Raw genomic sequence first — 25723 nt, 5'->3', positions numbered from 1 at the left:
CTCTATTCGGCTGACTTGAATTGGGCTAAATCTCTTAAGGAAAACCTTGGCCCAGTACCGCATATAACATCTACCGAAGATATAGAAAAAGCAGTGAAAACTCTTGAAAAACAACTGCTGACAGCTATAACACAGGTAACAAATATAACCAAATGTACACCACCAAATAAACTCTCAGAGGATATAAAACGTCTTATCCAAGAGAAAAACAGATTAAGAAGACAATATCAGAGAACAGTGGATCCCGCAGATAAGCAGGCAGTTAATAGAGCAACAAACCAGGTTCGGTATGCTCTAAAGGACCACCGAAACCAACTTTGGAATAACAAAATGCATCACCTAAACACAGAGGATCAGTCATTGTGGAGAATGATCAGATCACTTCGTTAGAAACGTAACACGCTTCCTCCAATTCAAGGTGAATCTAATGTTGTCTACAACGACGAGGAAAAAGCTGAATCATTTGCAGACAACTTGGAAAAACAATGCAGCCCCAATTATATCAATACAGATATAAACGTCATAAGAAAAATCCACACCCAAGTGCGTAAAACGCCTCACTCCAATCCAACAACAAATCCGTGTCACCGACAGAAATATATGAGATCTTAAGAAAACTAAATAACAAAAAGGCTCCGGGTCCAGATGGAATAACAAACAAGGCGCTGAAGCTGCTTCCCCGCAAAGGGGTTATGCATCTGGTAGCCATCATTAATGCCATCCTTCGGCTAAATTATTTCCCAGAGCGATGGAAAACTGCCGACGTTTTCCTAACTCCCAAAGCTGGAAAAAATACACAGTTTCCTGAAACTTTCAGATCAATCAGCCTTCTTTCATGCGTAGTAAGATAGCCGAACGGACTATACTCTCACGGGTTCAAGAGGCAGCAGATATCAACCACGTCATTCAAGATGAGCAATTCGGCTTTTAGGAAATATCACTTCACAACACTACGAATTTACAGAGTCGTCGAACATATAACCAAAGGGTATGAATGGCACCAACACTCTGGCGCAGTCTTCCTGGACATCGCGCAAGCATTTGACAGAATATAGCATTATGGTCTAATTGTTAAGCTACACCAAGTTGGAATCCCATTACCACTAATTCTACTCATCAAATCCTACCTAAATAACAGAAAATTTAAAATAAAGCTCAATGGGATTGGATCCACAGAGAGGGGAGTCACGGCTGGAGTCCCTCAAGGTTCTCTGCTATCTCCCCAAAATTGTCCCCATCTATCACCGCTCTATATGCCGATGACACAATCATCATAGCCAGATCCCTCCGTCCACATCTGGCCACAAACAAACTGCAAAGAGCAGTCAACGAATTAGAGGACTGGTACACCAAGTGGCGTATCGCAATTAATCCAAACAAAAGATCACCAGACGTAAAGCAGAACCAAATACAAGCATACAAATGTTTGGTAAAATCATCCTTTGGTACAATTATTGATAAACGTCTAAATTTCAAGACACACATAGATAGTGTCGCCACTAAAGCAAGTCAGACTATATCCACTTTTGAATAGGAACAGCTTCCTAAGCATAAGCAACAAAATTCTCCTCTACAAATCAGTGATCAGACCGCAACTAACTTTCCCCTCTCCAACCTGGGGACACACAGCTAAAAGAAACAACAACAGATTACAAACGATCCAGAACAAATGCCTAAGAATGACATTTAATACTCCTTGGGTCAGAGAAACCTCCAGTTACACCAAGAAGCCAATCTTCCGGATATCAAGACTTACATGACAGGCATTGCAGAGAAATTCTTCACAATCACAGATTAATCACCCAAATCAACTAATTCGACAAGCAGCGGACTACAAACCCTCAGATCACTTCAAACAAGCTGATACAGCCTACAATGCGCGGGTAAATTACTCACAATAATCCCATCACCCACAAACTAAAATACAGATGAAGGGATGAAGAGTCAAGGACTCAGTCCATCAACCAAAGAAGTTCCAAGTTCCAATTATGATGAAACATAGCAAATAATTTGTTAAAATTCCCCGTGTGGTGGCAGGGATAAGAATAGTCCTACTGCAGCACATGCATGTCATACGAGACGACTAAAATGGGTACACAAAATGGGAAGATGGCAATGCTATAGCCAATGAAATTCTAACTGAGGCTGTTGCTGTTACTCTCCTCCATGATCAGAGATTTATATAGCTCAATAACACCTTATCCCTATACTGTCCTCTACAGATAACGGGGAAGATGAAAAGCATTCTTGCTTCTCCCATCTAGCCAAAAAAAAAAAAAGGAAAAAAAAAGTTAAATTACCTCGTGTGGTGGCGGGGATAAGAATAGCGACAGTGTAGCCCATACATGTCGTAAGAGGCGACTAAAATGGGACGGAGAGGTTTGCTCTCTTAGGTTTCTTCCGGAATTTTGCACCCGCTGAGGGGGGGGTTAGATTTCGGGGATTTGCCCTGAGAGAGCATTTTGAGTCTCCGGAGAGAGTGTTTTCCGGCTTGGCCTTTCCCTGGAATATTTCCCTGGATGCCTTTCCCTGGAATATGAGAGGCTCTGCTCGGTGGTAGGGTGAGCCTGTCACTAAGTGGAGCCAACGATGAGTTGGACGATCTTTCTGCCACTATGGAGTGGTCTCTAGGGATCGGTCTAATTTTTAAACAGGGCTTTACTTAAAAATTGGCACTGCAGCCCACGCATGTCGTACTAGGCGACTAAAATGGGCACCCAGGGAGGTTAATGGATGGCAATGCTGTAGCCAATGAAATTTTAACTGAGGCTTGACTATTGCTGTTACCCTCTTGCCGTGATCAGAGCTTATAGCTCTATATTACCCCATCCACACATTTTCTTCCAACGGAGAATATGAAAAGCATTCTTGCTTCACCCATCTAGCAAAAAAAAAAAAAAAAAAAAAAAATGTTAAATTAACTTAAATCAATACTAGGTGAGAGTATCCAGGACAAGATCTCTACACTGAAGAAGTGGCTCTCGGATTGGAGGATTCAAGTAAACCCTCACAAAAGTTCAGCCATACTATTCTCAGGAAGAAACGTCTCCATCAAAGATGACGTCCAGCATTTTGGAGAAAAGATTCCACGGCAGACAGAAACCAAGTATCTCGGAGTACAACTCGAAAAAAAAAAAAAAAACTCCGATTTAACAGCCATATCAGACTCATCGGTACTAAGGCATCCATAGCTCAACTTTACCCCATGATCAACCGCAACAGTAAACTAGTCATACAAAATAAATTATTAATATATACTTGTGCTGATAACTACCTGTAACTCTCTACGCCCTCCCAGCATGGAGTCATACCTCAAATTCAAATATTCTAAAACTGTCAAAACAAGTGCCTGCTGATGATTCTGGACTTCCCATGGTTCATTAGAAACACCAAGATCATCGAGAGACCAGAATTCCATACATCTCTTCCCTTTTTCGTGAACTAGCTGAAAAGTTCTTCGACAAGGCGAGCACACACCCAAAACTATTAATCAAACAAGACTTCAACTACAACGAAACGATCCACTGCAAACACAAAACACCCAAGTCAATTCTACTCCCAGATGAACCCAGCTAACCTCACGGCCCCCCAAAGGACGAGCGTAAATCTCAAAACCATCGCATCCCTAAATTCTTTATTCAAACAAAGGGGAACATGAAAAGCATGTTTGCTTCGCAACGTTATTGTTAATTTATGAAAACTTTGTGATCGGTCGAAAAATGCATTGGAGCCGATAATATATGCGGAGTCTGACGTCATTACAGGTAGAATTGATGCAAAACGCTTTTGTTGCACATCATCAGAAGACACACAATAACAGCCAGAAACAATTCTTTTCTGACATCGACACACAAAACAGATAAAAAAAAAATCGACAACACGTTAGGCTGACGTGTGCAATTTTCCTTTCGCACTTTTTTTTTTTTTTATTCATCGAAGTTTTTCGTATACAAATATATTGAACAATAAGAGATCTCTGTCATCATCTGATATTCTAAAGCGACGATAACACAATGAGATGATTTGCATACCAGCAGAAATTTTTGCGTTACATTTCCACGGAGACATCTTCGAAACTTCTTTCAAATGATAAATGAGCTAATACTTTTTAAGCTGCGAGAACAACAACGTTGATAAGTTAGAAACATGTCCTACATTTTATATACGAAGAAGAAAACGTGTTAATAATCTAAGGCTAATTGTCGCAACAATTAGCCTTAGAAAACAACCTAAGGCAAATACGCTAATTATTCTCTTCCTCCCACGTACAATGGAAGCAAATGTCGGAGTAGCCCAAGAGTTCCCAGTCGAGCAAATATCATAATGTCGTAATCTACGACATATCAGAGAGAGAGAGAGAGAATTAATCAGTTACCAGAGAAACTAAGCTGTTATTACAGATGCCTGTTATCTTGGACACCTCCTTTAACTCGTTTCTTGACAAGCTTCGACAGTGGACTATTTCAAGGACTTCTCCTGAGGTTCGTGTCTTATTTTTTTAATATGTTTTCTTGATTTATACTCAACGTTCTTAGAAACAGTTTATAATTTAATTTTTTGATAAAAAAAGGCAGCTATTTGAAGATCTTTTTCATGAAAAAAAGCTTATTTAAAATATACAATAACAACCAGGACACTTGAGAAATCTTTGCGAGAAGAACATAAAGCGCGATATGCACTATTTAAAAAAAAAGGATCAGACCATTATGAAAATATCAAACGATTAGCATCGGAAGAAAAAGGTCATCAGTAACGCGCACAAAGCATCAGTGGATGACAATTCACGTTACAAATTGATGCAGAACGTTTAGGTTGCACATCATCAGAAGACACACAATTAACAGCCAGAAACAATTCTTTTGTGACATCGATACAAGAGTAGATAAAGAAAAAAATCGACAAAAAAAAAACACGAAAACATGGCAAGAAAGAAACAAAATATACGAACGAATAAAAGAAATTGGAACGATCAAATTAGAAACAGATACACTCTGTCATCACAAACAAAAACATCCGGGTATCGAAGTAAAATAAAATAAAAAAAAAAATGGCGACAACAAACAGCACACTCCCCCCCCCGCTAATAAATCTAATGGACGTCGGCCATTATTAAAATAGCAATCAATTTCCTGCACGTGTTACAGTTAGCAGAGGGGGAAAAAATTCTTCCCATTGGCATTAGACTTGCACGTAAACATCCCCATTTCGTGTGCGTAGACTGGGAGACGCACTCTGACAACAACAACAACAATAACAAAGTTGTCAGTAGAATGATAAAGCTCTGCCGCCCTGCAAATCCAGTTTAGCATTAAATTCTGTTAGACGCAGTTCGTGATTGCGAATGAGAAACGCCGAAATTATTTCCCCCCGGACGGGCGAATATTCGTCCGATTCTTGATTCGCTCGTGCGTTTTTGTCTTCGTCCGCCGTTTACAATCTACGCTCTCGTCCAACTAAATCACCAACAGATTCATCGTACGCTTGGCCCTTTGACAGCATCAGCAAATAAAGCTTTCTTTCCACGCATCCAAATGCGCATCGTTTGCTAGTCGGATTCTCGGCGTATTTCCGAAACGAAAGCGGAACATGGCGTCGTCAGGAAAAAAACGAGCGTCGAGTTAGAAAATGTATCAGAAATTTACGAATCTCATTCACAAGCGGTCGTCTCTATTTCAGTTTCGAAAATATCTCAAATAACGCACCGGCTACCAGCCGATATCATATTTACGAAACCAGAGTTCGGTTATCTCCCTCTCTCAGCAAACATATATAAACCTTTTAATAGCTTTTTATACCCGGATGTTAACAAAGATACATTCATGTGCCTTATACATATAATTTATTTTATTTTATTTTAAACTATTTAACTTTTCTTTATGAAATAATAATGTAACTTTATGTTATATTAGTTTTATTAAAAAATTTTTAAATATTTTAAAAAAGTTTTAAATTTTAGAAAATATGAGATACACCTTTAAAATTTTAGAATCAATATTTTACAATAAATATGCAACAGAGGTTTTTCTAGTATAAATATTGATCTGATTGGAACATCGGTGAAATATAAACATATTCAATGGCAGTGGGTTATGAAATTGGAGTTTTAAACTTTTCTTGATCTGAAAAAAAAATGAAAGCTGAGATGTTTTCCTAAAGCAGTGCATGATGATGTATGATTGAACGATCGATAAAATACGAAGCAGACGTTCAGTTGCCAAGATGGCGTTGACTCAATAAATAATTCATTCCAGGCCGTGTGTTGACAGAGCCAATCTTTGTTTACCAATTCTTTATGGAAGGCGCTTCCATCCTGAAAATAAATTAAATTAACAGCAGCGCTTATTTCAAACAAAAAGCAAGCTCGCAACAAACAGATTCTGTGAGGTCTTCTATTTTGATTTTAATGTGCTGCTTGTTTCTTATTAGGAAAGATCTTTTATTCGTGAAATGTCACACAGACAGTATTAAATTAATCAGAAGCATCCAACAGTTCTGATATCTGAACGGTGTTCTCTCCGTCTGTTACCATAGACACCGTTAGGAAAGGACATTATTTTGTCATTCGAGTTCATTATTTTGAAGCTCGGTGACGGTTCGCCTTCCACCCCACTCCCCGTTTCTGTTCCGAAATCAAACATTAGATTAGCTTTCCTAACTTTTCAATAATTTCCTCGATTATCCCGTGTACTCTTCTTAGCCGAAGAGGTGGAGGCGGGGGTGCAACAGTCTTATTTTTAGATAAAAATATACCATCCTATTCGCTTGTGTAACATTATGTACGATTCGTCAAGAATTCAAAATGTTTAAATTTTAATTAAAAAAAAAAAACTTTTCGAGAAAGGGATTTCTATTAGCATTATACACTAGTCTCACCGGCAGGTCAGTATTGAATCACGACTCCCTCCCAGCTTTACAGATGTCTTGAATGGACCTGAAGAGATTCGAAGATATTCAGAGAAGGGTTTTGTGGCCTCAGTTGGTTGGTTATAGTCTGCAAGTTGGTTTCCATCCGGGCATTTAGGAGAAGAAGTCGCCCACCAGAGGATTTAAGAATGTAATGGCGACGAAGAGAGTAAGAACGAATACACGAAGTTCGTTTTTTACTGTTAAGTTTGAAAATGTATGTGTGTGGGTGGGGGGGGGTATTTCAAATTAGATTAAAGAATTAATTTATCTTTAAAAAGCAATCAGGAAGATGTTATGGCAGTGGTTAATTATAAGTTCATCCTATAACAATATTCTGATTCGGAAGTGTTGACTTACATCAGCATCGTTATGTTTCTTTACATAAATATGTATAAAATAATATGTAAAAACTGAAAAGGGGCAATTAATTAGCATCTCCCCCCTCCAACAACACTAAGTTAATTGGTTTCGAATTGAGGCGATGAAGCGTTCCAGTTTTCCTCCTCCGAAGCACAAAAAGCATCAACTTCCACAACTTGTTAGAATTACGGAATCCTGTGAAGGTAATTCAGTATCCTCATGGAAACTAATGATAATAATAATGATTTAAAAACTGTATTATACGTGTTATATTTTAAAGAAATGTTCTATTTCTGGAAGAAATAAAACATTTCTTTACGAACTATTTGGTTACAAACTACTCATTTCCCAAACTATTTGACCCCTTAATAACGAAAAAGGCCAACTCATTTCCTTCCTCGTCATAAAACCATCCCTTCTTCCCCTCCTTCTCATCAGGGATTACGCATTCCAGTTTCACTTGTCTTTCCATCTTATAAGTGGTTTCTCCCCTCTCTTTGTTTTTCTCTTTGATCTTTATCACATTCTTCATTTGGCAGCCAATCTCTTTCCATCTTAAATAGACGCTCTCTTTACATTTCGGTGTGTGTTCCTTGATGTTTTCATTTAAGTTGGAAATACCGAGCTTTCTACTGATGTCTTCATCTGTTGGATGCTCTGATTTAGCGCATCCTTTAATTGCCCATAAAATTTCATTCCTGTTGCTTGTATTCTAGTTTGACTTTTCTTTTTAACGACCCATATTTCTGAACCGTATAATAGAGTCGGAGAGGCCATTACTTTTCAAAATTAAAGTTGAAATGTCTTTTATTTTTTTTAAAGCATTATGAATTTAATTATTCGGCAGATTTTCAGAAATTTATCTATGTTTTCATCCCTTTCAGATATGGTGCACCTAAACAACAAAACTGTGTCACCTGTTCTTTATTTAATCTTCTATAACTGTTTTTGAATAAGTAAGCTAAGAGTACAAGCAAAATGGTTCAAGAAAACTTTTATTAATGCGCTCGCACGCACACACACACACACACACGCACGCACGTACGCACGCACACGCACACGCGCGCGCGCGCACACACACACACACACACGCACGCACACACACACACAAGCTGCTTCAGAAGAGTCAATAAAAGATGAATTCTATGAAAAACTAGAATCAATTCTAAAAATTCCACGGAAGCATAACGTTTTTATTAAGCGATTTCAATGCAAAAATTGGGAAAGAAGAAATTTATGAAAAAATTATTGGAAACCCAAGCTTTGATGAAGAGACAAAATATTAATGGGAAAAGATTAATTAACTTGGCCACAAACAATGAAATCTCTTAGTGGTCATACATTGAATCAAATAGCACACCGTAATCAGTAAAAGAGGGGAATTATTTGGAGCTTCGGAGGAGCTGAGTGTGATGGTGACCAATTTCTAATTACTGCTACTCTTAACGTTAAAATAAACGATAAATATTTTTCAGCACATGCAAATCAACTGAGATACAACATTAACAAAGTAGATAAAATAGAAGAGAGAAGAAAATATGAGCAGAATATAATAAAACAGAAGTTGAATAATATTCACCCGGAAGAGAGTGAAAATATTGCAAACATCTGCAGTCATATCAAGGACAGCATAAAAGTGGCAGCAAAAGACTGAATTGGAATTCAAAGTAAAATACAGAGTAAAAATGGTTCAATGAAGAATGTGAATGGGCAGTAAAGAAAAATAGAGAGGAAAAAAGATAAAGACATTTGGCTTAATAACCCAACTGATATTGATGCCGTTCTGAGATACAAAGAGGAAGCCAATAAAATAATCAGACGACAGAAAAGAAATTTTTACTCGAACAAATTGAAGAAATCCAGAAAGAAACATTTTACGGTAAATAACCTTAGAAAAAGTTTCCCTGAAATTAAAAACCAAAAAAGGTGCTCTATTCACAGCCGAAGTAAAGTTCAGAACAGTAATATTATGATATGCAGATGATATTTGCCTTTTTGGAGAAAATGAAAACATTCAGAAAACTCAAAGCGTCTGCTGAGAAACTAAGATTACAAATCAACCAGGATAAAAACTAAATATTTAAATGTATGCAGAAATCACAATCAAGAGCAAAATGACCATTTTACCATTGGTAACCAGAAATTTAAGAGTGCCACCTCCTTCGTATATCTCGGAACATTGATTACTCAAGATAATAAAATTAGTACAAAAATAAAAGCTAGAACACATGACTCCAATAGATATTATCATTCACTACATCGTTAACTATCTTCCAAAATTTTGTCAAGCAGAGTTAAAACAGAAATATACAAGACAATCATTGGACTTATCATTTCGTACGGAGCAAAATTGCAGATCTCTGAAAATAAAATCCTCAGAAAAGTCTATGGACCTCTTCTTCTTCAGATGCTCTCATTTCTATATGGGATCACTGTTTCTGATGCATCTTCTCCACTGGTTTTTATTGGAGACTGCATCCTTGCAAGGTTTTTCTCCTTCAGATCTTCCTATCCATTATCTTTCCACCTCTTCTTCCTCCTTCTTGCATTTCCATTATCACAAAATGTCTATGGACCCGTAAGTGATTACACAACAGATGAATTCATTCATTTCGTAGGGTAATTCAACGGCCTAGAGCCCCTTTTATGACCTAGACCTCCCATATTTTTATACGGGCTCGGAACTGGCATAGCTGACACTTCAGACCTATGGCTGCAGGGATTGTCTTAAGTATTCCCCGTGTGTTTTCACGGGGGCCAGTTTGCCTGCTTGCGGGATGAAAAACCCTACATAAACTGGGGGAAAAACTTTGCTGTCCACGCCCAAGACCGGCTAACTTGGCTATGGCTGAGGAAGATCCTTCAGCTCCTCACGTCTTCGACGGGTATCAAACATAGAACACTCCTTCCCCAGGAATATGCTTACGAAGCGCACAGCCACTAGGCTAACCGCGCGGACAACAAATGAATGAAGAAGACATACTCAAGAACTATACGAACTCTATAGATCCCCCCACATACACTTCTAGTTGATGAGATTCAAGCAAGCAGATTGTGATGTCTTTGACATGTGGATGGGTGAGGAGAAGATAGAAGCTGAACAATCATTCGAGAGAAGACTGATGAAAAGAGATCCAGAAGTAGATCGCGGATGCGTTGGGAGAATAATATCCAAAAAGACTGAGCTGAGATGGGAATTCGGAACTGGAATGAAAAAGCTCAAGACAGAAAGGAATGGAAGAAGATGGCAGCAAAGAACTTTAAATGTTCAGCAAGCTGAAGAAGATGACTGTTTTTTTTTTTTTTTATTTAACACGATCTTAACCTTTAAAATGTCATGTTTTTTTTTTATTTGTAAAAATCTTTAGATTTTATCCTTTATTTAACTTAATTATTAATTTAGTTAATTTACGGTTTATTCAACTTAATTAATAAACTGATTTTTAAAAGTCATCTTCATTGTCTTGTAATTATTTTAATTTGTTTCATGAAATTTTGAAACTCATATATAAAATCGGAAAACAATTATATAGATCGATATCCAAAATCCCCATAATCTATAGCATTAAGCCACCATGTCATCAGGCATTATTTATAAAATCTGTTGTCAGTATCTACTTAACAAAGAACACTGGGTATAGATGTATATTAGATATCATCTCACTTGAGTCGTCATAAAACGCATGCGCGGAATGAAAGATGTTGCTCGAAAGCAATAATAGATGGCAGCACAAGTAACTTTTAAAAAATGGGGAAATTTTGATGAGTTCCTTGTGGGAACTCATAATATTGAGATTATTGAGAAAAAAATATTGAGAATATTTTTCAAATTAAGTTTAGTTGACCATATTTTTTCGATATTTATTTTTTCCAGTAAATTATTTCTGGAAAACCTATGATGAATTGCATTATTTTACGAGTTATAGCATAAATATCCAGGAGCATTTCTTTTTTCCCTCTGTGCTTATTTGTTTCCATATTAAGACGTTTAAACTGCAGTAAAACTACCATGTTAATAATAATGCGACAAACTGGAAACTAAAGAGTTTATTTTATTTTATTTATTTTTTTTATATTTTTTGTATTAGATTTTTAGGCCTACTCCTACTGATGTCGAGAATTTTCTGATTTTAAAAATTAATATGATCACAGTTAAGAAACTGTGATAATATTAATTTTTCCGGGCGCTGATTAACAATTGCGTGTTGTTTTTAATTAGCTCGACCAAGCAGTGATCCATCACCGATTAATGCTCGCCACAGATGGGATAGAAAGTTTCGAAGGGAGCTGAAAGGTCGCCGCACTACAACGGTTCGTATAAAACTTTGTACAGGGGAGAGAGGACGAGAAAATGCTGAGCTCTTTACTTAGAAAGACACGGATTACTGAGAACAACGCGCGCTCTTTACATGGCTGTCCATTTCAACGAAGAATTGATTGCGTGTATTGTCATCGCTCTTTTAACTAGTCGAAAACCGAATATTGATGAGATGACACTGAAAAGTCACACTTAAAATTGCATATCATTTACATATGTATATGTATGGTGGAGGGATATATTTTGATTCTTATTTTAGTTATTATTATAGAAATTTCTTTATGGTGTGAAGCTATTTATTCTATTATAGTTTTTATCCACCATTATTTACATTTTAAAATAACATATCTTTGAAAAGTTTATATATTCTTAAAAATTATATGTCAAAATATTTTTTTGAATAAAAATAAAAATATATTCTTTTCTGATTTAAAATAGCTCCACGAGAGATTGGGAAAAGTAAAAAGTCAACAAACGTTCAGTTTTGATTTATTATTATTATTATTATTATTATTATTATTATTATTATTATTATTATTATTATTTTAAACCGTGTAAGGGAAATTAAATGTTTAGTATAGAAAAGAAAAGAAATAATATTATTTTTAAACATATTTTATTAATTAAAGAAGTGTCCGTTTCCGAGCGATGGATGATTGTAAACATCGCTGAAACATCATACAAATTCTAAATAGTGTGAATAAATTAACGATGGATTAATAAAATGCTAAGAATGTTTCATATAACATGTAAAAGGAAGAAAAAAAATGTTTTTAATTAGAAAAAACTTTAATGGGTTTTAGAAGCGTATCTTTATGTAGAATATCAGTCCCGATAATTTATTTTCTAATTGAAAAGTAAATTTTATTATTTTACGATGCTTCCACCAAGAATTTATCGCTGGAAGTCCCTCAATCCAGCGTATTCTTCTATTCCATCTACCATTCGCTACATTGCATTTTTGTCTCTTACTGGCAGATGTTCTTTGGCAATTTGTTTTGACGAAAAAAACCTAGATTTCTGAAGAAAAACGTTACCCGTATGTGATTAGCTAATTGACGAGAATCGATCTCTTTCCTTTTTTCTGATCGAAGAGTGCATTTACAAATATCTTTAAACTGCGGTCTTCCAAAGCACCGCCACGGAAGTATTTTTGAAGTCTTGGTAAAATTTTTGAATGAAAATATAATTTATATTTATATTATTAAAACTTTTGCTATATCTTTATAGAATATTAATTTTAATATAAGTTTTATAAATACACCTTTTATTATATATAATATGAGATTAATTTAATTACTGTATGTCAGTAGCAACAAATTTTGGATGGATGGATCATAATCGGTGAAATGCGGTGATTGATTCATTAATGCCCTTGGAGATAATGGATGGCAATGCAATGTTGTACCAATGAAAGTTAACTGAGGTTCGGCTGTTGCTGTTACCCCTTGGGCGATGAGTTTTTGAGTTCGCTATCTTAAGGTTTTTGCCCTAAGGGAGAACTTTGAGTCTCCGGGGAAGGTGTTCTCCGGCACGGCCCGCTGAGGGGCTTTGTCGGTGAATTATTTTCCTCGGAATTTGAGCGGTTCTGCTCAGTGGTCGGGGAGCCCGTCACGGAGTGGAACCAACGCTGAGATTAGGACGGTCTTTCGCCCACTATGGAGTGGCCTAGAGATCGTCCGTATTTTTGAGATTTCACCTTTACTTACATAGTCGGTGATTGATTCATTAATGCCCTTGGAGATAATGGATGGCAATGCAATGTTGTACCAATGAAAGTTAACTGAGGTTCGGCTGTTGCTGTTACCCCTTGGGCGATGAGTTTTTGAGTTCGCTATCTTAAGGTTTTTGCCCTAAGGGAGCAATTTGAGTCTCCGGGGAAGGTGTTCTCCGGCACGGCCCGCTGAGGGGCTTTGTCGGTGAATCATTTTCTTCGGAATTTGAGCGGTTCTGCTCGGTGATTGGGGAGCCCGTCATTGAGTGGAACCAACGCTGAGATATGGACGGTCTTTCGCCCAATATGGAGTGGCCTAGAGATCGTCCGATTTTTTGAGATGTCACCTTTACTTACATAGTCGGTGATTGATTCATTCAATCCAATACCCTTGGAGGGTAATGGATGTCAATGCTGTAGCCAATGAAGTTCTAACTGAGGCTCGGCTATTGCTGTTACCCTCCTGTCATGATCAGAACTTTAATTTAATATCCCTATACTGTTCTCTACAGATAACGGGGAAGATGAAAGCATTCTTGCTTTGCCCCTTTAAGCCAGTCCTTATAACGATAAGGAAGCAGCAAATTTCTATTTCTAAGAAATTTGCAGAGAACGATTCCAATATATCGTCAAAGTATTTTGTGATCGCTTCATCGTTACATAATTATCTGTTTTGTCACTTTAATGAAAATATTTTATTCAATAGTTTCTAAGATCGTTTCGCTTTCAAGTCTTCTTAACCACGTTGGTATTTTTAAAATTCAAAATTTGCTAATGTAATAGTAATAATAAGCAATGACATTCTTCATTTACTGGTCTGCTGATTCCTCAATGAAGTTATCATAAAAATACCCAAAATTAGAGCATATTAGCTTGATCTATTTAATAAAACTGCTAAATACTAATTTTTTAAAGATTATCCATCCAAAGTTATTCTGCTTTGAAAGTAAATGAGCATTGAGAAAGGTGCTTGTACGTCTTTGTAAAGCCAGGAAAGGGGGGGGGGAGATACTGATGATACAGTAGAGTGAAATGCGATTTGGAAGACATGGTTGGAAAAAAGACAATTGTTTTATTGATTTGCACATTACAGGCGATCATAAAATTTACGGGACGAGAAACAATGCAAGAAATAATAAACTAGAATGGACCGATGAAGATTTAAAAAAAAAAAAAAAACATAAGTGCAAAAAAAAAAAAGCATTTCGGACGGATGACGTCATCCTTCATTTTCTCCTTTCAAACTTTTTTAATTTTCATAAATTTAAAAAACTGCTGTATGTGTGAAAATATTAAGAGAATAAAACTTCATAACATTCGCATAAAAGCGAAAAGGGCATCTCCTTACAGTAGCAACAACAATTTAATAATTTGTTCGTACTGCAGTGCTAACTAGCCTCTATTCCCCTTCCCCCTCCATTTACGGCAGCGCATATATTACTTGGCAACAAGTTCTCTCTCCGCAGAATGGATACAAACAAATGCATTTTTTAGTAGACTGCTACATAAACAAGGCGAGGAGGTTTTCTTCCCTGTTTTTCCTTTCTTCCAAAAAACAAGAAAAATAAAGTTTCTTTTTGTTTCCATGGTTGATTTAAAAGTGGCGAACTACTTCTTTGTTGAAATTTTAATCTGAATAATGGAACATTTTTGTACGCACATAATCCATTAAAGTTTTCACGTTTTTTTTATTATTATTTTTGGGGAAAAACAGTAAGATTAATGGAAGAGAAATATGGGAAAAATGCTTCTAATTAACTTGTGCAAATAAACATAAAAACAAGAAAGAAAATAAATAACAGAAAATCTTACAGTAGTTCTTATATCATTAAGAAAATTTAATTCCGTTCAAAGATATAAATTATTTACTCATTAATGTTAATGTCCTCGCAAACTTGCTTGTAAAAGTTGACAACAAAATAAATACAGTTTCAGATTTCAAATTCGAAAATCGGAAACTTGAGCATTATTCATTACATATATTTATGTTCCATGTTTACGAAACGTAATTTTTTTAAAATATACCTTCACCAGTCTTCTGAATTAGATAACTGTTTTGCATTTATCAAAATAAAAATTATCTGGTAAATGTAATACTTCTTGAATAAAGTGCGATTTCAGAATGATTTCTTTTTTTGTCATAATTATAAAACTTAATCAGATAACGATTAACTGTCAGAACGTCAAAAGTAAACTTTTGAATTCAGCCACGCATTCACAAGCACGAACTGTACAGCACGCGAGGTTAAGTGAGTGAGAGTGTGCAGGAAGCAGACGATAGAAGATAATTTGGTTATGAAGTGTTTAAATAAAAACTGCTCAAATAATCATTAACTTAATGAATGCATGCAAGAAAAATGATACTTTACTGAAACTTTTTACACGTTGTCATTATTTTCGAGACACGATGTCGATTATTTTCAAGAAAAAGTAAGTATAGCAAGAAAAAGTAAGTATTAAATTAAAAATCTTTTGTTATGTAATTTGATTGTCTGATATAAGCACTTAGCTCATCAGTTTCTTGAATATTTTGTGAATATTTGAATAAAAAATAAATACACCTTTTTAAATAAATAATAAGTGGATTGAAATAATAAACTAAAAGCATCGGTAAAGTGCGATAAGCAGGATATTCGACCGGCCTATGGTATTGGTATATTACTACTCGAAAATTTCATCTTTTAGGTTGTTTTTAATAATTTTTAATAATAATAATATTTTTAATAATAATAATAATATTGTCACGAGTGTTTCATTGCTACTGCTTCCTTCTCTTTTTCCGTTGTAAAAAATATAAATAAAGGCAAAAAAGGGAAGAAACTGACTTTTAGACAGTAAATAAATAACGTACTGACGACGAATGCGGTATTATATAGAATTGTGGTCATTCAAAATAGTTGCGTGCCTTTGTGCACTAGTACGTTGGAGTAGTAGTGGATCAACACTGAGAAGCACCGGGGAGATAGATCAAGGTTTAGATTTATGTTCGGATTTACAAGGTGTAGCGTAATCTCTGTAGACTTCCAGAGTTTTCTTTCTCTTATTGTAGCAGGCGGTTTAGGATTTCCGATGCATTCCAGAGATCTGGGCTTCTTTCTACTATGTTGTTATGCGGGTTAGTTGGTTGGGGTTATGTGTAGTGTCGTGCCTCACATTTCTGAAAGTCGATATCTCCAAAATAATGCTTTTTAATACGTTGCTACACAGATTTTCCCATCTGTCTGTGGTATGGTGGAATATTTGCAGTACAAACAATAAATTTCAAAGGCTTTTAGTGAACAACGTTTAAGCTTAACGGATCTCAGTAAAGATTGCATTTTTATGAAGATATTTTGAATTTATATTCCTTTAGAATTGAATAGCGCGACAGAAATGGAACAAATAGAAGGAAGGGAAATATAGTCTTTGATTTTCTTGCTGTGAGTAACGTTGCGTTTGGCTGGAAAGACGTGTGAAGATGGAGTGCGTCATAACCATTTAGAGGGAAAATCTTGGGTTAACTAAACATCATTGTGACAAGGAGATTTCGTGTTACAAGGTTTAAGATGAATTCTAATTTATGAAGTTTAATATCGTGCGTGGAAGTACCTGTTAACGTAGATCGAGTTCTTGTAGTTAAAGCGAAATCATTTGAACCTGGTCCAGCAATGCCATTTATATCGGGGTGTTTGAGGCAGTTTTAAAAATCGAAATGAGATTGTTGACCATGACGTCCTTTTTTTTTTTTTTTTTTTTTTTAAAGAACATGATCACGTACCTTTCCATAACTTGAGATGATGTTGGCTAGAACTGGAAAAATAAAGTTGCCTTTTATGTTATCGAGTCTCGTTAGTTATGCTTACGTATATGGTATAATTATGTCCAAAGTAATCAGATGTTATAAGACAATCACTCCCTAAACAATCCCTCATTACTTTAAGTAAGATAATGAAGGATTGTTTAAGGATTCTTAAGAATCCTTAGATCCTTAAATTCTTAGAACCATTATTAGAAACGGGGGTGCTCGGAGTTGATCACGAACGACGAAGAATAATGCTCCGAAACTTCTTTAACGGTATTACTAGATGTTTGGACAGATCATTGGTCTGCGAATTCACACTTTCGATCACTGGAAGAAGAGAGTTGTTAAAGTTTTGGAGCATTTTTCACCGTCTTTCATGATCAACCTTCAGCACTAGGGCCAACAGAATTAAGAATCGAGTTCTTAATTCTGCTCATCCTAATGAGAAAGATTTTATCACTCGTCCAGTGATCTGGAATCTTGAACGCGCCCAACAATACTATTGGGCGCGTTCACGATTCACGATTCATCCAGAACGGCTTAAAATGCCAGCAGTACGTTTGCAAGGTAATTTATTGCTGTTGTTCTCTTGTGATGTATATTTTTGTATTTCCGTTTTCATGTTATGCACGTGAAGAAGTCTTCTCAAAAGAAGAAACTAACTTTGGGTTCAAATGATAAATAGTTTTGTTCGATTTTGGATATCTCGGCTTCTAATTATTAAATTTCTGTAATTATTATATATATATATATATATATATATATATAAAATCAGCTGTCACTCACATTCAACTCACGTTAACAATAGCACGCGGTCACTATTTCAAATATGACTGTTGCTATTCTTCTTCTTTTTATTAAGCTGGAAAGTCCATGTTTTTTACCTTGTTAGTTTTATAAGTTTTGTGTTATTTCTTACTCTCCTGAAGTAGTCAGGACACCGATGAAACTAGTCGTGATTCATTAAAGTTTTTTGGTTTATACTCGGGTTCTAGTCAGTACAAATGTTAATTTTCTAAATGTATACATCTCGAGTAAATTTTAATAACAATATATATATATATATATATATATATATATATATATATATATATATATATATATATATATATATATATATATATATATATATATATAAAGCATTTAAAAAAAAAAAACATTTTATTTCTGCGCGGACTCGTGTGCATTAAATGCGATATTTCATCTCTCGTGTTAACAAAGATGTCGTCTTTGTTTAGAGTCCGAACGAATGTTTTCGAAATGCACATGCGCAGAACTCAGTAGGAAAACAAACGTCCACTTGGCTGAGAGGAAAAAAAAATAGAGTCGAATCGTACAAAAATCTAAGAAGGAAAGGAGACGAGATGGGATGCATTCTAGTTTAAGACGCTGAGACCATGAAGGTCACTTATCTTACGTTTGTCGGATGCTCGTTTTCTTTTTTTTTTTTTTTGAGGGAGGAAAAAAAAGAATCGAACCCGAGTGTTCTTCAATTGCAGTGTGCATGTCGCATCTTGTCTGCGAGACTGGTGATTTAAATGCGGACCCGTTTCTAGGCGAGCGGGTATTTAATACGGAGTGAGGAGTAACCGGCTTACGGCGGACAATCTTATTACAGGTTGCAAATAACCGCAGATGTGGCAAGCAAGACCGATAATAATAATAATAATAATAATAATAATAATAATAATAATAATAATAATAATAACACAATTGTGTGTGTGTGTGCGCTATTTTATATACTTAAATTTAACTGTGTAATTATGCATAAATTGTGAAAATCTGATTATCTTAATAATTAATACTATCTAATAATACATATCTACTGTATAGACGTGTAAATATGAGTGACATCTTACTCTACCCTCAACAGCCAGAACGTATTGCTCAGCTCACCAATCGTAGTTCAGAGCAATATTTTTCTGGAGGTAGATTTTTAAACTAAGGATTCTGATAAAAGTGTTTGACTGAATTTCTTCCTTTTTAAGATAAATATTAATCTAATAATTGGATTTTTCTGTTTTGTTTCTGGCTAGATGAAGAACCCACAGCAGTTAAGAAAAAAATAGCGGAAGGATTTCAAAATAAGTTCCGACTAAGTTTTATTTTATTTTATTTTATTATATTTATTTTGATGATATCCGAAGTAGACGGATTAGATTACGACTACAAAAGCGCAATGCAGTGGATTAAGCTAGAATGGGTTCGGCCACCCAGGATTTGTCTGCTGCAATGTATTGAATAAATTTATATTAATGCTGATATAAATTAACGTTCTTTTATATTAATCTTAACTAATTCGAATTCTATTCTCACCCGCATCGAGACACGAAATATCGGTTTGGTGACCACAATCACTCGACAGCGGTTTGCAGCATCAGTCGGTAGTCGCAAATGTGGAATTTTGTCCAAATTTTCTTGTTGCATTCTTCGCATCTTTTTTGCATTTTCTTTATTTTGTGATTTCTCTTCATACAATTTTCTCCTTTCTCTTCTTGCTGTTCTACCTGTCATCTCCCCCCCCCTCCGAAAGTTTCTCAATATTGCGATATCATTCTCCAGAATCATTTTTTCCTAAGGAATTTCCACCTCACTTTTTGCGTCATTTCTCATTATTCCTCGCGAACATCCTTTCAATAGAAGAACACCTTTGTGATCCGCTCACCTAATCGACCACAGTGACCCACGCTAATTCCGCTCTTCGTTCAGACGAGAGACTTCTTTATGTTTCCATGACTACGTAGAGTAATGAATAAACAAATACTCTCTCTCTCTTATTTGCCTCGTCTTGCAGTTTCAATGGAAACATTTCTTGAACAAGCGGCTTCTGGTATGATGATAAAGCCAAACTTAATTTTCTTGTGTTGATCTTCAGATATGCATTTAAGTGATGAAATGAAGTTAACAAATCTCTTTCTGAAACGAGCGAACACACCACTGATAATATGATGTAGAAGGCAATAATTTTAATTCTAGTTGGCAGATTTTTTTTTTTAAATATCATTTCCTTTCTTCAATCAGCTCCAAACAATCTACAGAACGAATAACTTTTCCCTTTTTTTTTTTTTTGCTCTTCCTTCCTCGGCATCATCATCATCATTATTCTTCCAAGCGTCGTTTAGTTTTCACATTCGGAATGAAATACTAATAACAACGAGTGCTTCACCTTTCTTCCTTTTCTTCCCCCCTCGCAATGATGACGTCACGCGCTCATTGGCTGTTATCTTTGGCGATCGAGGCGAGTTATTCCCCTGGCGAACATAAACTTCGCTGTCCTTCCAACAATTAGGCGAAGTCGACTTTTATGGCCGCTTCTCTAATCGACTGCCGTCATGTTTGGTCGCGCGCGGTTGTTTCTCTTCTCTGCCGGAGTGGACTTAATTGTCGCCTGCAGACAGGAGTGAAGGAACTGAGACGTATTTTTACTCCAGAACTTCTAATCACAGTTCGGTGCTTAACGTGATTGCGCATGTCTGTTTACTGGGCTGCTCATTGAGATCCCCATCCAGTGTATCTGGGGAACAACTCCCCTATAAAGATGGCACTTGCTTGAGGCCAATGAGTTTCGCTGAATGTTTACGTTATCAAAACAAATAACTTTAACGTAAATGAAAGAAGAAACGGATGGCATATCGACATGGAATAAAAGACCCACAATTTTTCCATGTGTTGATATCGCTATGATTTTTCATCTTTGCTGATTTGCTCCTCATTACATTACTTCTCTCTCTCTCTCTCTCTCTCTCTCTCTCTCTCTCTCTCTCTCTCTCCCCACATTAAACGAACTGGGCATCAGCTGTTCTCCTTCAGTTTCATTTATATTTTCCTGGTGCAATTGGAGATTTCCCTTTTGGTGAATCTGAGAATAATCTCGAACCATAACCACATTCCGAAATCCATTAATATTTGTTGTCACATATTCTGGCGCCAACCTCCACCGCCAACCAACAACCTCCATTTATTCTACATCCTCACGAAATTCCTCATCATTCTCCATTGCAGTCATTTTTCATCCCCATGAATGTCTTTACAATTCTCCAACATCATTCCTCCTCTTCATCATTAGTTTCCTGATTATTCTGTGATCATTCCTCAGTGTGTCGTCATCAGCCTCATTTTCCATCATTTTTTCTTATGAATTTACCTGCATTCGTCATTTTTAATTTGCCTTAAAAGTTTTTTCAACCTTCGTCTAATTCTATTTTTCAGCACTTCTTATTTATTCGGTTATCATTCTTGTATTAGCGCGTGAACAGCGTGCTCACTTTCACTGTGGATTCGAATCCCATTGCGGATTGAATGCTTGTTAGATGATAAACGCATTTCATTGTTCGGTGTGCGATCCCCCCCCCCCCCACCCACTGAGGTCTGAATGTGTGACAGGTTTTTCAACTTTCTAAGTGTTATTCAAGTAGAAAAAAATTCTCGTAGATTTTTGCCATCATTTATACTTCGATTACTTTGTATTTTCTTGTTATTTCGCTCTGCAAGACAGGGACGAGAAAGTTCAGTGTGGGTAAGAAAGAATCGTAGTAATTTCATTATTGGTCCAGAAATTCTCTGTTTCTGTGGAAAATCACTTACATTTTCTTCGAACATTCCAAGTGTTTCTAGAAATAGAAGGTTCATATAATATCGCGCGCGCAAATAAGCTGGAATATTTCTCCCTGGATCTTATTTATGTTATAGAATAATACGAAATGACTCCGAAGTGCAGTTCACGTGACATTCTTCGGTTTGAAAGAACTGGGTTCGGATTCCAATCTAGAACGAGAGGAGAAACCTTTATAAAGGCTTTTCGACTTAAGATGAGCTATCCGATCTCATACAAAAGCGGCATAGTTTTCCTTCCCGCAAACTCATTTCCTTCTACATTTCCTTCTCCCCCCCCCCCAAAAAAACAGACTTAGAACGCGCATAAGATATAAACATTGGTTTTACAGCTCGAGTTACATCCCCCTCGTAATTCGAAGTGACCAGTCCAAAGAAATCGTTAAAGAATCCGAATTGAAAAAAAACTTCAGAATTATAGTTCGAAAGTTACTTAAGTGACGTTGAGTTAAGAGAAGATTCTTAAAAGACCGATTCCTTGCTATCTTTGCGAAGATAGCAAGGAATCAGTTACTTCTGAACAGTTTTGACGAGTTCCTGATAAGGGGAACACGCGCGCACACATTTAAGGTGATTTTATTTCATTTTTGAGTTTGGCACGTGTCAGTTACACTGCCTTATGCATCAACAAAGCGCTGTTAACTTGAGTTATAGCTAGTCAGAAATTCGTAATAAGTCGAACCCGTTACATCTGAAGTGTGGGCGGCGAAATTTGATTTCGAAAAGTGCAAAAGTGAAGTTTGATTTTCTTTCCTCAATATTATTAATTTAAAAAAAAGTCATATCTACTAATACTTTAAATTTATCGGATTTAAACTTAATTTTGCAATCGATTTTATTTTCTAATTTGAATTTAACTATTAAGTGAGTTTGCTGTCAATAAATTCTCCATCCAGGAAACGTTTTGGCTCACTGCTCTGATACTGTTACGCAATTCGAGCCCCTGTAGATATGTCTTCCTCGCACGACACCTAAACAATGCAATAGAAATAACACAGTTGGTAATTTGTGCAGCTAAGTGGAACATTAAAAAAAAAACAGAATAAATAGACAAAAAGACGGATGTTGCACGCTTCGACAACTCTATTGATAGAAAAACGAAGTACTTTCTCCCTTTTGTTCGCGAATGTTTTGATTTTAAGAAAAAACTGTTTGCATTTCTAAATTCGTTCGGTGAAGCATCATTAGCATTAATTTCTTAGTAATGCCGAAACACATTAAAGGATCGTTTAAGAAGAGCGAGTGTACTTGTAAATTGTGGACCATTAACAGTCCAACTGCCACTTTCAAGAATAACAACAACAAAAAAAAAAGACGTGTGCCCTTTTATGCTTACAAGGCTTCAAAACTGTACATTTTAACGGCACAAAGTATTCATTAACCTCTTCTCTTCATTAGGAATTCTATAAATGCTCGCGAATTTAATAAATTCCAAACTTAGAAAATTATAATGACACACGCGCTCAACAAGGACATTTGTTGTATCGTTAAAAATACAAGAAACTAATCGCAGAGTGTAATGGAAAGGCTAACAATTAGTTTTTCGTTGTGCCGAAGGCTTTGACAGCTAGCGACCTCTACCGGAATAGAATTACAATCAGATACATGCATTAATTCCTGGGGGAGACACAGTGGGAACAGCAATGAAAAGAAATGGTAAAGGAAATATCGAGTGAGTATCTGGAACAAAATGATAACTTTAATGGCGGAGCGCTGTGTTTTATAAAATGATTAATATTAAAAATTCCATCTCGATTTGGATCATAAGATTTATACAGAAATGGAAACTGCTGTTGATTTCCATAATAAACAGGATTCTGATTCTTTGATGTTGGCAAAACTGGGAAACGTGTTGTTTGACCTTATGTGACCAGATGTCAAATACATCATTATTTGAGAAAATTTCATACTTAGCTGCTTGTTTCTTTGTATCAACAGCAGACTTCCATATCTGTATAAATCTTATGATCCAAAATCGAGATGGAATTTTTAATTTGAAAAATGATACAAAGAAACAAGCAGCTAAAAATGATTAATATTATTAAGATGACAAGAAAAACGGGTTAACAAATATACGTAAATAAAAGATAGAGTGTCAAACGAAATAGCTGTGGAATAGTAATTAGATAGAAACAAAAAATTTAATTTTAAAAATTTTAAATGCGTTTCTGACTAAACGATTCGCTTTGATGTTATATATACAATAGTAGTTACAATGTAAATTTAAGCTCCGTGATAAATAACCCTCATCTGTTTAATAAATTCCTCACTCAGAGTACCAAAAAAAAAAAAAACGCTCATCTTCAGTTTATCAAATTCGATCTAGAATATAACACAACGCCATTTCTTTCCCCTGTAAATCCATCTTTCCTGCATCACAGGATCATCATGTGAAACTATATAATTTGCGTTCTCTTTGCCTTCGCTACAAAAATAGGGAAAAATGCCTTAGCTCTCTTCTCTGAGTATAGTGTCAAACGAATTACAGCTAAAATATTTATTGGACAATAAAATTTATTTAATGGAGTTGCGCTGAATCAATACACGAGTACGGCCATAAATTTTTGATGCTATACTTTCCCACAAAGGAACTTGGAAGCAGGTTCTCAAGAACTGTGTCGTTTATTACCGCCTCGCTGATTAGATATTGCGCACACCGATGATCTTTAACAATAAGAGGTTGACTAACTACAAGAATACTGTAGCTACCCACAAACATGTATAGCATTAAGGGATGTCCTTCGATCACCTGATTGACGTACATTCTGTATTGTCATGGCTGTCCACTAAACTGCAATTAGTTTGTAATGATGTCCAGTGAGTCTAATCTCTTTTCATTTGAAAGAATGAAAAGAGATTAGACTCCTGACTGAGTCTAATCTCTTTCGGAATTCAAGAATACTCAGCGTGTACGAAATGCTAAATACAATTTCTGCGTGCAGAATCCATTACTCTGTAAACAATGTTCAATCAATTAAAATAGGATTAGCAATTTCAATTGATTTTCATCGTGATATCCTTCCATTATTAATGAAACCCAAAAACTCCGATAATTTATATAATACTTTATAAGTTTGTGGAATTAAAAAAAGAATTGGAGATCACTAAATCCATTTCTAGCGGCTGTTAACGCTCCATGTAGAAGCAGCAGGTGTTACGTACGTAGCCTTTTGAACCATTAAATATTTCTGATTGATTGCTTCTGCGTGAAGCTCCATCTACCGACAGGTTTCATAAACAAGGTTGGTAACCTCTTCGGTAATTGCTTAAAACAAATTAGGATAAAGTCAAAAACTGTTTATAGATTATATCTCACTACACTTGCATTCAAAAAAGAAGCGACGCGTTGCTATTGTTAGTTTTGGATGGTTTTTTTCCTGCGGTTCTTTGTCATAATAAAAATAGAAATATGTTAGCATAATTTTATCACACACAATAATAAAGTCGTTCTTATATAACTATAATACTGTATTACGATATATACGAGTGCCAATTCCGTGGATTACTCGTATAAGGAAATCCTTAAGAGTTTTCCGCTATAACCTAATAAAATAAAAATATACAATTATGATTTGGATAATACACAATAATAATGCAATTCTTATGTAATTATAATAAAATATTATGATATGTATAACATATAATTTTCTGTTCCAGTTCTTTTTCATAAATTAGTATAATATTATTAACATCGATCTGTGATAGTTTTCATATTTACAGCAAATCTGTTCAATCAAATATTTCTAATTATTGATATATATTTGATATAACATATCAAATTTAACATTATTAACATAAATATAAATATTTCTACATATTAAAGTCCTTATAAGGACTGACTTAAAGGGGCAAAGCAAGAATGCGTTTCATCTTCCCCGTAATCTGTAGAGCACAGTGTAGGGATAAGGTGTTATTGAGCTATATAAATATAAAGCTCTGATAACAGCAATAGCCAAGCCTCAGTTAAAACTACATTGGCTGCAGCATTGCAGTCCATTACCCTCCCAGGATGGAGATAGATCTCCTTATCTAC

This window comes from Typopeltis vanoorti, chromosome 1 (genome assembly GCF_054136105.1).
Source record: "Typopeltis vanoorti isolate ZY-2024b chromosome 1, IOZ_Tvanoo_1.0, whole genome shotgun sequence".
Classification (NCBI taxonomy): domain Eukaryota; kingdom Metazoa; phylum Arthropoda; class Arachnida; order Uropygi; family Thelyphonidae; genus Typopeltis; species Typopeltis vanoorti.
This window is presented reverse-complemented; position numbering follows the sequence as displayed.